At 54.0% G+C, this 10,824-nt stretch overlaps 1 pseudogene; it reads right to left on the bottom strand.

The window, feature by feature from the left end:
- Positions 1–2,486: 2,486 nt before the first annotated feature.
- On the bottom strand, positions 2,487–8,559 carry LOC139358371 (uncharacterized; annotated as a pseudogene).
- Between the last annotated feature and the right edge of the window lie 2,265 nt (positions 8,560–10,824).

Consider the following 10,824-nt stretch of genomic DNA (forward strand, 5'->3'; position numbering starts at 1 on the left):
GATTCAATGCCATCCCCATCAAGCTACCAATGACTTTCTTCACAGAATTGGAAAAAACTGCTTTAAAGTTCATACAGAACCAAAAAAGAGCCCGCATTGCCAAGACAATCCTAAGTCAAAAGAACAAAGCTGGAGGCATCATGCTACCTGACTTCAAGCTATACTACAAGCCTACAGTAACCAAAACAGCATGGTACTGGTACCAAAACAGAGATATAGACCAATGGAATAGACCAGAGTCCTCCACCAAATGTCTTAATCCAGGTAGTCTCTTGCTTAGAAATTAATGAAATAAGAACCTTCTTGAGAAGTTAGAGGCTATTGATTGAGATGGTTTAAAGCTGCCCCTTACTACATGTTTTACACTCAAGGCAGACATGAAGTGGCTAATAATTCTATGCCTGATGTCTAACTCATTTCTATGGGAATCTATACAAAATGTTTTACTTATGAGATGGAGTCTCGCTCTGTTACCCAGGCTGGAGTGCAGAAGAGAGGCTTGATCACCGCTCACTGCAGTCCCAATATTCCAAGTTCAAGTGACCCTCCTACCACAGCCTCCCATTGTAGCTGGGACTACAGGCATGCACCACCATGCCTCAGTAAGTGTTTAAATTTTTTTTCTTTTTTTAGAGACAGGGTCTCACTATATTGCTCTGGCAGGTCTCAAACTCCTGGGCTCAAGCGATCCTCCTGCCTCAGCCTTCTAAAATGCTAGGATTACTGGCATGAGTCACCTCCCCCAACCAGGTTTAACTGGGGACGAACATGAAGCCCTTAGAAGAGTACATGGAACATAGTGAGCTACCTAAAATATTTGCTATTAGCATAATAATTCTATCTGTATATCTTAACAAAATTGTGTATATTAGGCAGGTGGCATGCCAATGGAACTAGTCTCCTATAGCTGCACTCATTCTTCTCACCGAGAGCTGCAGCAAATGGGGGGCATAAAATTTATAACTGACTTTTCTATCTGTATGACTCAGTAGGCAATGACTATGTATGTACTACAATGTAAATAGCGCCTCCTGGATTGAATAGTACGTAACTTACATGACGAGCAGAGACAGGCTAAAGACACTGAGCTGAAAAACCCTAGGCTCTATTGCTAAATTGAGGTTCCTGAATCAGTTCCCTCTGAGTAACTGTTGATGTGGTGCTGCCTTCACAAGCTGTCTTCTGAGCACTCAGAATGTGTTAGATCTCTATCAACTGCTTTGAGGAACAGCTAAAATATTTTCTTAAAGGAAGATGCAAAGTAATGTGCATAAAATAATTTCATTTTAAAATACAACCACAACCATCCTACATGTGTATATTTTGCATTTGAATGTATGGGTAAGTAGATGTGAGTGGAAGGATAAACATCAGCCAATAATACTAATAAGCTCAGTGGGAACGTCAGTAGAAAAGGGTAAGAATACTACTTTATTATTTCCTTTTTTCTTTTTTGAGATGGAGTCTCGCTGTGTTGCCCAGTCTAGAGTGCAGTGGCATGATCTCAGCTCACTGCAACCTCCACCTCCTAGGTTCAAGCAATTCTCCCTGCCTCAGCCTCCTGAGTAGCTGGGATCACAGGTGCCTGCAACCACATCTAGCTAGTTTGTTTTTTGTAATACATTTTTTAAAACATATTTTTTAGCCAAGCATGGTGGCTCACACTTGTAATCCCAGCACTTTGGGATGCCAAGGCAGGCGGATCACCTGAGGGTGGGAGTTCAAGACCAGCCTGACCAACATGGAGAAACCCCATCTCTACTATAAATACAAAATTAGCCGGACACGGTGGCATATGCCAGTAATCTCAGCTATTCGGGATTACATGCAGGTCCACTGCAGGGCCAGGGTTCAGACCAGGCCCAGAGCAGGGCTGGGGCAGGGCCAGGGCCAGGACCAGGAAAGGGCAATGTCAAGACAAGGGCCATGGCAGGACAAGCAATGGGGCTAGGGCTAGGACAGGGACAGGGCCAGGGCTAGGGCCAGAATAGCAGGGTCAGGGTAGGGCCAGGGCAAATTAGGGCCAAGACAGCATCAGAAACAGGGCTGGGCCAGGGTATGGCCTTAACTAGCAAAGGGCCGGGGCAAGGGCCAGGGTCCATGCCAGTGCCAGCGCCGGTCCAGGGCAGGGGCACAGCCATGGCCAGGTCTAGGACAAGGCTGGGGCAGGGCCAAGGTCTGGGTCAGGGTCAGCACAAGACTAGGGCAGAACCAGGGCCGGGGCAGGGACATGGCAGGACCAGGCCCATGGCAGGACCAGGGCCAGCAGAGGGTCAGGGAAGGGCTAGGGTAGCACAGGGCCAAGGCAGGCCAGGTTCAGTGTAGAGCAAGGAATGGGTCAGGGTATGGCAGGGCAGGGACAGGTAAGTCCAGGACCAGAGCCAGGTCTGGGACATGGACAGGGCAGGCCAGAAACACGGCAGGACCAAAATGGGGCCAGGGCCAGGGCAAGGCCAGAGAAGGACGAGGGAAAAAACATGGCCAGGGAGGGTCCAGGGCAAGGGCAGGGCCAGGGCAGAACCAGAGCCAGGGCATGCCAAAGGCAAGGTCATGGCAGGGCAAGGCCAGGGTAGCGCAGGGCCAGGGTAGGGTGAGGGTAGGGCCAGGGCGAGTTCAGGGTCAGGGCAGGACTAAGATAGCACAGGGCCAGGGCAGGGCCAAAGGAGGGGCCAGGGTCAAGGCATGGTCAGTGTGGGGCCTTGGCATTGTCAGGGCCAGGGGCCAGACCCAGGACAAAGTTGGGCCAGGAACAGGACAAGAGCAAGGGCAGGGCCAGGGAGAAGGCAGAACCAGGGAGGTTCCAGAGCAAGGGCAAGGCCAGGGCAGGACAAGGCCAGGGAACGGCAAGGCCAGGGTAGAAAAGGCCAGGGCAGGACAAGGCCAGGGAACAGCAAGGCCAGGGTAGAAAAGGCCAGGGTAGACAAGGCCAGCGTAGGGACAGGCCAGGATAAGAGAAGGCCAGGGTAGGGCCAGGGCCAACGCAGGGCAGGGCTACGGTAACACAGGGCATGGCCAAAAACAGGGCAGGGCCATAGTAGTAGCAGGACTAGCAACAGGGCCAGGGTAAGGGCTAGACCAGAGCATGGTGGGGACAATACAGGACCAGGACAGAGAATGGCAAGGCAGGTCCAGGGCCATGTCATGGACATGGCAGGCCCAGGGTTGGGTCAGGGCAGGGCAAGGACAAGGCCGGGGAGAAGGCAGGGCCGGGGTCAAGGCAGTATCAGGGATGAGCAGGACCAATGCAGGGCCAGGGCAGGGTTAGGGCACGGCCAGGACATGGAAGGGCAGAGCAGGACCAAGGAAGGGCCAGAAGAGGGCCAGGGCACGGTCAGGGCCAGAACAAGGGTACGGCCAGGGCCAGGAACATGGTAGGACCAGGGCTGGGCCCAGGTTGGGACATGCAGGGCGGAGCATGTACAAGGCAGGGCCAGAGCCAGGCCATAGAGAGGAGAGGACCAGCACCAAGGCAGAGTCAGGGTAGTTCCAGGGCTGAGCAGGGTCAGGGCAGGTCGAGGGTTGAGGCAGAGCTAGGGCCAAGGCAGGGCCATGGCAGCACCAGGACAGAGGGCAAGGCGATGGCAGGACTGGGCCATGGCAATGCCTGGTCAACTCCAGGACAGGGCCAGAAGCAGGACAGGGCCAGGGCCAATGCTCAGGCCAGGGACAGGGCATGGCAGGAAGTGCCAGAGCAGGGCTGGGCCAACGTTGGGGCAGGGCAAATCAGGGCCAGGACACCTCCAAGTCTAGCTCTGGACCTGCCTTGGCCCTGGCCCCTTCCTGGCCCGACCTTGTACCCCGCCCTGCCCAAACCATGCCCTGTGTATTTCACCAGTGTTTTGTAACCAGAATGATACAAGAAACTTTAATAAGCTATTTTTGTACATTTTTAGTAGAGATGGGGTTTCACAGTGTTGTCCAGGCTGGTCCCAATCTCCCGAGCTCGAGCCACCCACCTGCCTTGGCCTCCCAAAGTGCTGGGAGTAATCTGGCCAAGTACTTAACCTCTTTAGGTCTGTTTCCTATGTTAGGAAAAGGGGGACGTCATAAGTACCCAGCACATAGATTAATTGTGAGAATCGATGCCTCACATATGTACGTATTTATAAAATTATACTCATAGAACACTACCGGAAACAAACAAAGTATAAGTTAAAATTTAGTAATTATTTACTACAAACACTATTGCTAGTACAAACAACATAGTACAGATGTTATTACTACTACTATAGTTACCTTAAAAATCTACAACAAAATTTGTAAATAATAGCCTAATGTAATCTCTCCTGCTCTACCCTGGCTCAGCCCTAGCGCTGGCTCTGCTCCTAGTCTTACCATATCCCTGGCCCTGACCCTTCCCTGGCCCTGCCGCTACCATGGCCCTTCCCATCTTCAGGCCCTACCAAGGTCCTACCCGGGTCCTGACCCTGCCCTAGCCTGGTCCTGACCCTGTCCCTACCCTAGAGAAGTGGAAGGGCAGAGCCAGGGAAGGGCCGGGGCAAATAAGGGACAGGACACATCCAAATCCAGGAAAACGCCAGGGCCATGACAGAGCCAGGGAGAGTCCTTGGCAGGGCCAGGTTCCAGGCCAGGGCCAGGAAAGGGTCAAGGCAGGGTCAATGTATGGCCAAGTTCCAGGTCAAAGCCAGAGCAGTGGCAAGGTCAGGCCTGCATATGGGCAGGACCAGGGCCAGAGCCAGGGCTGTGCCACGACAGAACAAGAGCAGAGCAAGGCAGGACCAGAGCCAGGCATTACAGAGAGTAGGGCAAATGCCAAGGCAAGGCCAGGGCAGTGCCAGGGCTGAGGCAAGGTCAGGGAAGGTCCACGGCTGAGTCAGTGCTAGAACCAAGACAAGAGCAAAGGCCGGGGCAGATCTAGGGCACAAGCAAGGCAGGCTAGGGCAGGGCAATAGCAAGACCAGGCAACGGCAGGGCCAGCCCAGGATAGAACAGGGTACAGGCAGGGCAGGGCCAGGGCCACAGCTGGGGCAGGACAAGGACCAGGATCAGAGTCCAGGCCAGGGCAAGGGTATGGCCAGGGCAGAGGTAGGGCCAGAGGCAGGGTATAGGCAGGGCCAAGGCAGGTCCATTGCAGGGCCGGGGTTCAGACCAGGGCCGGGGCAGGGCCAGGGCAGGGCCAGGGCCAGGACCAGGAAAGGGCAATGTCAGGAACACGGCCATGGCCAACTTAGCTAGAGCCAGGACAGAGACAGGGTCAGGGGTGGGGCCAGAATAGCATGCCAGGGTAGGGCCAGGGCAAATTAGGGCCAGGACAGGGTCAGGAGGAGGACTGGGCCAGGGTATGGCCTTAAGTAGCCAAGAGCTAGGTCCACGGTCCATGCCAGTGCCAGCGCCGGCCCAGGGCAGGGGCAGGGCCATGGCCAGGTCTGGGACAAGGCTGGAGCACAGTCAAGTTCTCGCTCAGGGTAAGCACAAGACCAGGGCAGAGCCAGGGAAGGGGCAGGGCCATGGTAGGGCCAGGAGAGGGACGGGCGAAGGCAGAGCAAGATTAAACCAGGGACAGGATCCCTTCAAATCCACTTCAGGGCCAGGACAGGGCCAAGACAGGGCCAGGGCCACGACAGACAGGATCATTGGCAGGGCCAGGGCCATGGCACGACCAGGGTCAGGAGCAGTGGTCAATGCCGGGCCAAGGCCAGAGCAAGGACCAGGTTTGCACTAGGGCCAGTGTGAGGGCAAAGGCGGGGTCAGGGCAGGGCCAAAGGCAGGGCAGAGCCAGGGCAGGGTGGAGCAGGCCCAGGGTAGCACTGGGTAAAGGCAAGGCATGACCAACCAGGGCAGATCTATGGCTGTGGCAGGGCCAGGGCCAGGGCCAAGGCAGGGCCAAGACAGTGACAGCTCCAGGGCAGGGCCGGGGTTAGGACCACGGACATGTCCAAGGCCAGTGCCAGGGCAAGGGCAGGGGCAGGGCCAGGGTCATCTAAGAACCAAGGACAAAGCCAGGACCAGAGCAGGGCCAAGACAGGTACCTGGCAGGGCTAGGGTCGGAGACAGGGCCATGGCAGGGCCAGGGCCACAACCAGGTCTGTGCTATGGCCAGGTCCAGCACAGTGCCCAGGCAAGGCTAGGGTGAAGGCCAAGGTAGGGCCAGCGCAGGGTCAAAGCTAGAGTACGGCCAAGGCAGGACCAGGGCAGGCAAGGCAGGGCCAGGAAAGCATAGGGCCAAGGCAGGGCCAGGAATGCATAGGGCCAAGGCAGGGCAGGGCCAGGACAGTGCCAAGACCTGAGCAGGGCCAGGGAACAGCCAGGGCAGGGACAGGGCCACGGCCATGGCCTGGGCAGGACCAGGTTCGGGACAGGAGCAAAACAAGGGCAACAACAGTGCAGGTTCTTGGCACAGCCAGGGTCCAGGACAGTGTCAGGGCAGGGCCAAGGCAGGGTCTGGGCCATGGTAAGATGAGCAACAGGGCTGGGGCTTTTCCAGTGACAGGACCAGAGTCAAGGCAAGGGCCAGGGCAGTGCAAGGCCAGGGTAGGGCCAGGCATTTCAAGGTCAGGGCCAGGGGAGAACCAGGGCAAGGTCTGAAGCAGGGCAGGGCCAGGGCCAGGACAGGTCCAGGGCAGGTCCATGATGGGGCCACGGGCTGCGTAAGGGCAAGGGCAGGGCCAGAGCAAGGTAAGGGTCAGGGCCAAGGCCAGGATAGGGACAGGGCAAGAAATATGGCAGGACCAAGGCCAATGCCAAGGCCAGGGCTGAGTCAGGGCAGGGCAGGGCATGGAATGGCCAGCGCAGGACACGACAAAAGGCGGTCCATAGAAAGAGCAGGGCTGATGCCAGGAAAGGACCAGGCTAGTGCCAAGGCTTAGGTAGTGTCATGGCATGCACAGGGCGGGGCCAGGGCTGTAATCGAGCCAGGGCACAGCCAAGGCAGGGTAGGGCAGGGCAATGCCACAGCCGGGTCAGTACTAGGACAAGGCAGAACAGGGCAAGGTGATGGTAGGGGCAGGGCAAGGACAGGCCAAGGCAGAGCCAGGTCACTCCAGGGCCAGGACACCTCCAAGTCCACTTCAGGCCCAGGGCTATGAAGGACAAAGGCCAGGGCCAGGGTCAGGGCCAGGTCTGGGCTAGGGCCAGGTCCAGAGCAGGGCCTAGCAAAGACTAGGGTGAGGGACAAGGTAGGGCCAGGGCAGGCTGATGACACATCCAGTGCATGGCAGGGTAAGGTGGTGGCAAGACCAGGGGCAGACCACTGCCAACTCAGGGCTAGGGAAAGGCCATGGCCAGGGCACAGCCAGGAAAGGGTCTGGGTCAGGGCCAGGACCAAGGCAGAGCAGGGCCAGGGCCATGGCAGAGTCGGGGCAAGTCCTTGACAGGACCAGGTTCCAGGCCAGGGCCAGGGCAGAGGCAGGGGCAGGGTCTGGATAAGGGCAAGGCCAGGGATACGGTAGGACCAGGGCTAGGGCCAGGGCTCGGGCTAAGCCAGAACAAGGCCAGGGCCAAGCCATAGTGAGGACAGGGCAAAGGCCAAGACAGGGTCAGAGCAGGTCCAGGCCATAGTGAGGGCAGGGCAAAGGCCAAGGCAGGGTCAGAACAGGTCCAGGGAGAGGCCAGTGCCAGGCAGGGCCAGGGCACAACCAGGGCAGTGTAAGGCAGGTCAATGGCACCACTGTGCCATGACAGGGCAAAGTCAGTGCCAGGAGAGGGCACAGCAGGCAGGGCCATGGTGGGGCCAGGGCAGGGATGGACCAAGGCAGGGCCAGAACAAATCTGGGCCAGGACATGTCCAAGGCCAGGTCAAGGCCAGAACAGGAGCAGGACCATGACCATTAGCAGGGCCAGTGCCATGACAGGACCAGGGGCAGGACAAGAGGCAGGGCCAATACAGTCCAGTTAACAGTAGGGCAGGGCCAGGGCAAGGCAGGGCAGTACAGGGCCAGGTCCACGGCAGTGGCAGGGCAAAGCCAGGCCCATTGCCTATTATACAGCCCTCCCTACAAGGCTTCTACCACCCGAACACTGCCGCAGCCCGGCCATTGCTGTAAGCCTGACCCCCAACCCTGGCTGTAGCCGCCTGACCTCCTAGCGTGGTCACTCTCCTACCGTTCCAGCACGCTGCAATCTCCGTCGCTGCCACCCGCCCTCAGCGAGGCAAGCTGTGGTGTCACAGGCTCCAGGTGTCTCCTCCTCCTCCTGGCACAGAGCAGCTGGGCGGGCAAAGCCAGAAAAGCCTAGAGGAAGATGTGAGGGGTGGTATCATTAGGAGCCTCAACTTGTCATGCCAGGGACTGGGTGGCAGGGGCCAGTTTCAGCAAAGGCACTCGCACCCACCCTCCAAATTTCAGCCTCTCCTTTTGGCCCAAGCTGGCCAGGAACTGGGGCCTGTGGCGTCCAGGGAGAGCAGAACCGCTCCTTCCTTGGATGCCACACTGTTGCTGCCAACTCTGCTGACTGCCGCCAGCAGTGCAGCCCCTGATAGCACCAAACTCGCCCCCGCTTCACGGCCAGTCCTGCCCTCAATGGCGCACCCCACCTCCATCCCCCAACGCCGCCACTAGCGTATACCCGATAGTGCGTTGACCTGTCCTCCTCCGTGGGCATTGTGGCCCCAGAAAGTGCCTATAACCCACCCCCTGCACTGTAGGCAGTGCAGCCCTCTACAGTGCTACCAACTAGTACCCCCAATGCAGGCAATGACACCCTGGATAGTGCCCCCAACCCACCCCACACTGCGAAAAGTGCAGCCCCGATAGCCCCTGCCCTACTACTCTGGTCATGCTGCAGTCTCTGTCACCGCCACCACCAACCACAGTGAAGGAAGTCACTGGGCCGCAGGCTCTAGCACTCAGCAGCCAGGCCCGGAGCAGCTCTCGCTGATGGCCGGCTCCTACTACTCCAACCACGCTGCTGTCTCCATGGCCACCTTCTTTGACTACAAAGGAATAAAACTAGGTATCAGTAAGAAAAGTAATTTTGAAAACCATACAATCACATGGAAGTTAAACAATACACTCCTGAATGAATGACTAGTGGGTCAATGAAGATACTAAGACAGAAATTGAAAAATTTTATGAAACAAATGGTAATGAAAACACAATACAGCAAAACTTACGTTACACAGAAAGCAGTACAAAGGCAGAGATTTATAGCTAGAAGTGCCTACCATCCAAACAAAAGAAAAACTTCAAATAAACAATATATCTTAAAGAACTAGTAAGGACAAACTGAAACCAAAAGAAGAAAATAAGATCACAGCAGAAATAAAATTTAAATAAAAAAGTACAAAAGATTAAACAAAAAGTTGGTTTTCTGGAAAGCTAAACAAAATTGACAAACTTTTAACCAGGCTAAGAAAAAAGACAAGATTCAAACAAAATCAACAGATAAAAAAAGAAGACATTACAACTGATAATTCAGAAATTCAAAGGATCATAACTGGCTATCATACACCAACAAATTGGAAAGCCTAGCAGAAATTGACAAATTTCTAGACACATACAACCTGCTTAGGTTGAACAGTAAAATCGTGCAAGACCAGAACAGATTGGTAACAAGTAATGAGATTGAAGCCATCAGAAATATAAGTAATATGAATATTTTCTCCACCACAAAAGCCTAAATCAGACCAAAAAACTTCACCGATACTTAACAGCCCAGTACTAATAAATACAAACAAGCCAGTACTTCTCATACTGTTAACCCAACACACGCATGCCTTAAGGAAAGGTTAAAATAAAGTAAAAGGAACTCAGCAAACTCAACCCCACCTGTTTACCAAAAACATCACCTCTAGCATTACCAGTAGTAGAGGCACTGCCTGCCCAGTGACATGTTTAACGGCCACGGTACCCTGACCATGCAAAGGTAGCATAATCACTTGTTCCTTAAATGGGGACTCCCATGAATGGCACCACGAGGGTTCAACTGTCTCTTACTTTCAACCAGTGAAATTGACCTGCCCATGAAGAGGTGGGCAGGAAACAATAAGACGAGAAGACCCTATGGAGCTTTAATTTATTAATGCAATTAAAACTACATAAATCTACCGACCCTTATACCACTACACCTGCATTAAAAATTTTGGTTGGGGTGACCTCAGAGCATAACTAAACCTCTAAACAACCTATGCTAAGGCTACACAAGCCAAAACGGACTAACACCTATAATTGATCCAATAACTTGACCAACGGAACAAGTTACCCTAGGGATAACAGCACAATCCCATTCCAGAGTCCATATCGACAATAGGGTTTACGACCTCGATGTTGGATCAGGACATCCTAATGGTGCAGCAGCTATCAAGGGTTCGTTTGTTCAACGATTAAAGTCCTACGTGATCTGAGTTCAGACCGGAGCAATCCAGGTCGGTTTCTATCTATTCTATATTTCTCCCTGTATGAAAGGACAAGAAAAATAAGGCCCACTTCATAAAGTGCCCTCATTCCATAGATGACCTAATCTCAATCTAACAAAATAACACCCATTCAACCCAAAAACAGGGTTTGTTAAGATAGCAGAGCCCGGCAATTGCATAAAATTTAAAACTTTACAATCAGAGGTTCAACTCCTCTTCTTAACACCGTATCAACAACAAACCTTCTACTCCTTGTTATATCTGTACTAGCTGCTATGGCATTTCTCACGCTTATTGAACAAAAATTATTAGGCTATATACAATTACGCAAAGGACCAAATATTGCTGGCCCTTTTGGATTACTACAACCCTTTGCTGATGCAATAAAATTATTCGCCAAGGAGCCCTTAAAACCTTCAACATCTACTACCATTCTCTACATTACCGCACCAGCCTTGGCCTTTTCCATTGCTCTTCTCCTATGAACTCCTCTCCCTATACCCCACCCACTA

This window comes from Macaca nemestrina, chromosome 15 (genome assembly GCF_043159975.1).
Source record: "Macaca nemestrina isolate mMacNem1 chromosome 15, mMacNem.hap1, whole genome shotgun sequence".
Lineage (NCBI taxonomy): Eukaryota > Metazoa > Chordata > Mammalia > Primates > Cercopithecidae > Macaca > Macaca nemestrina.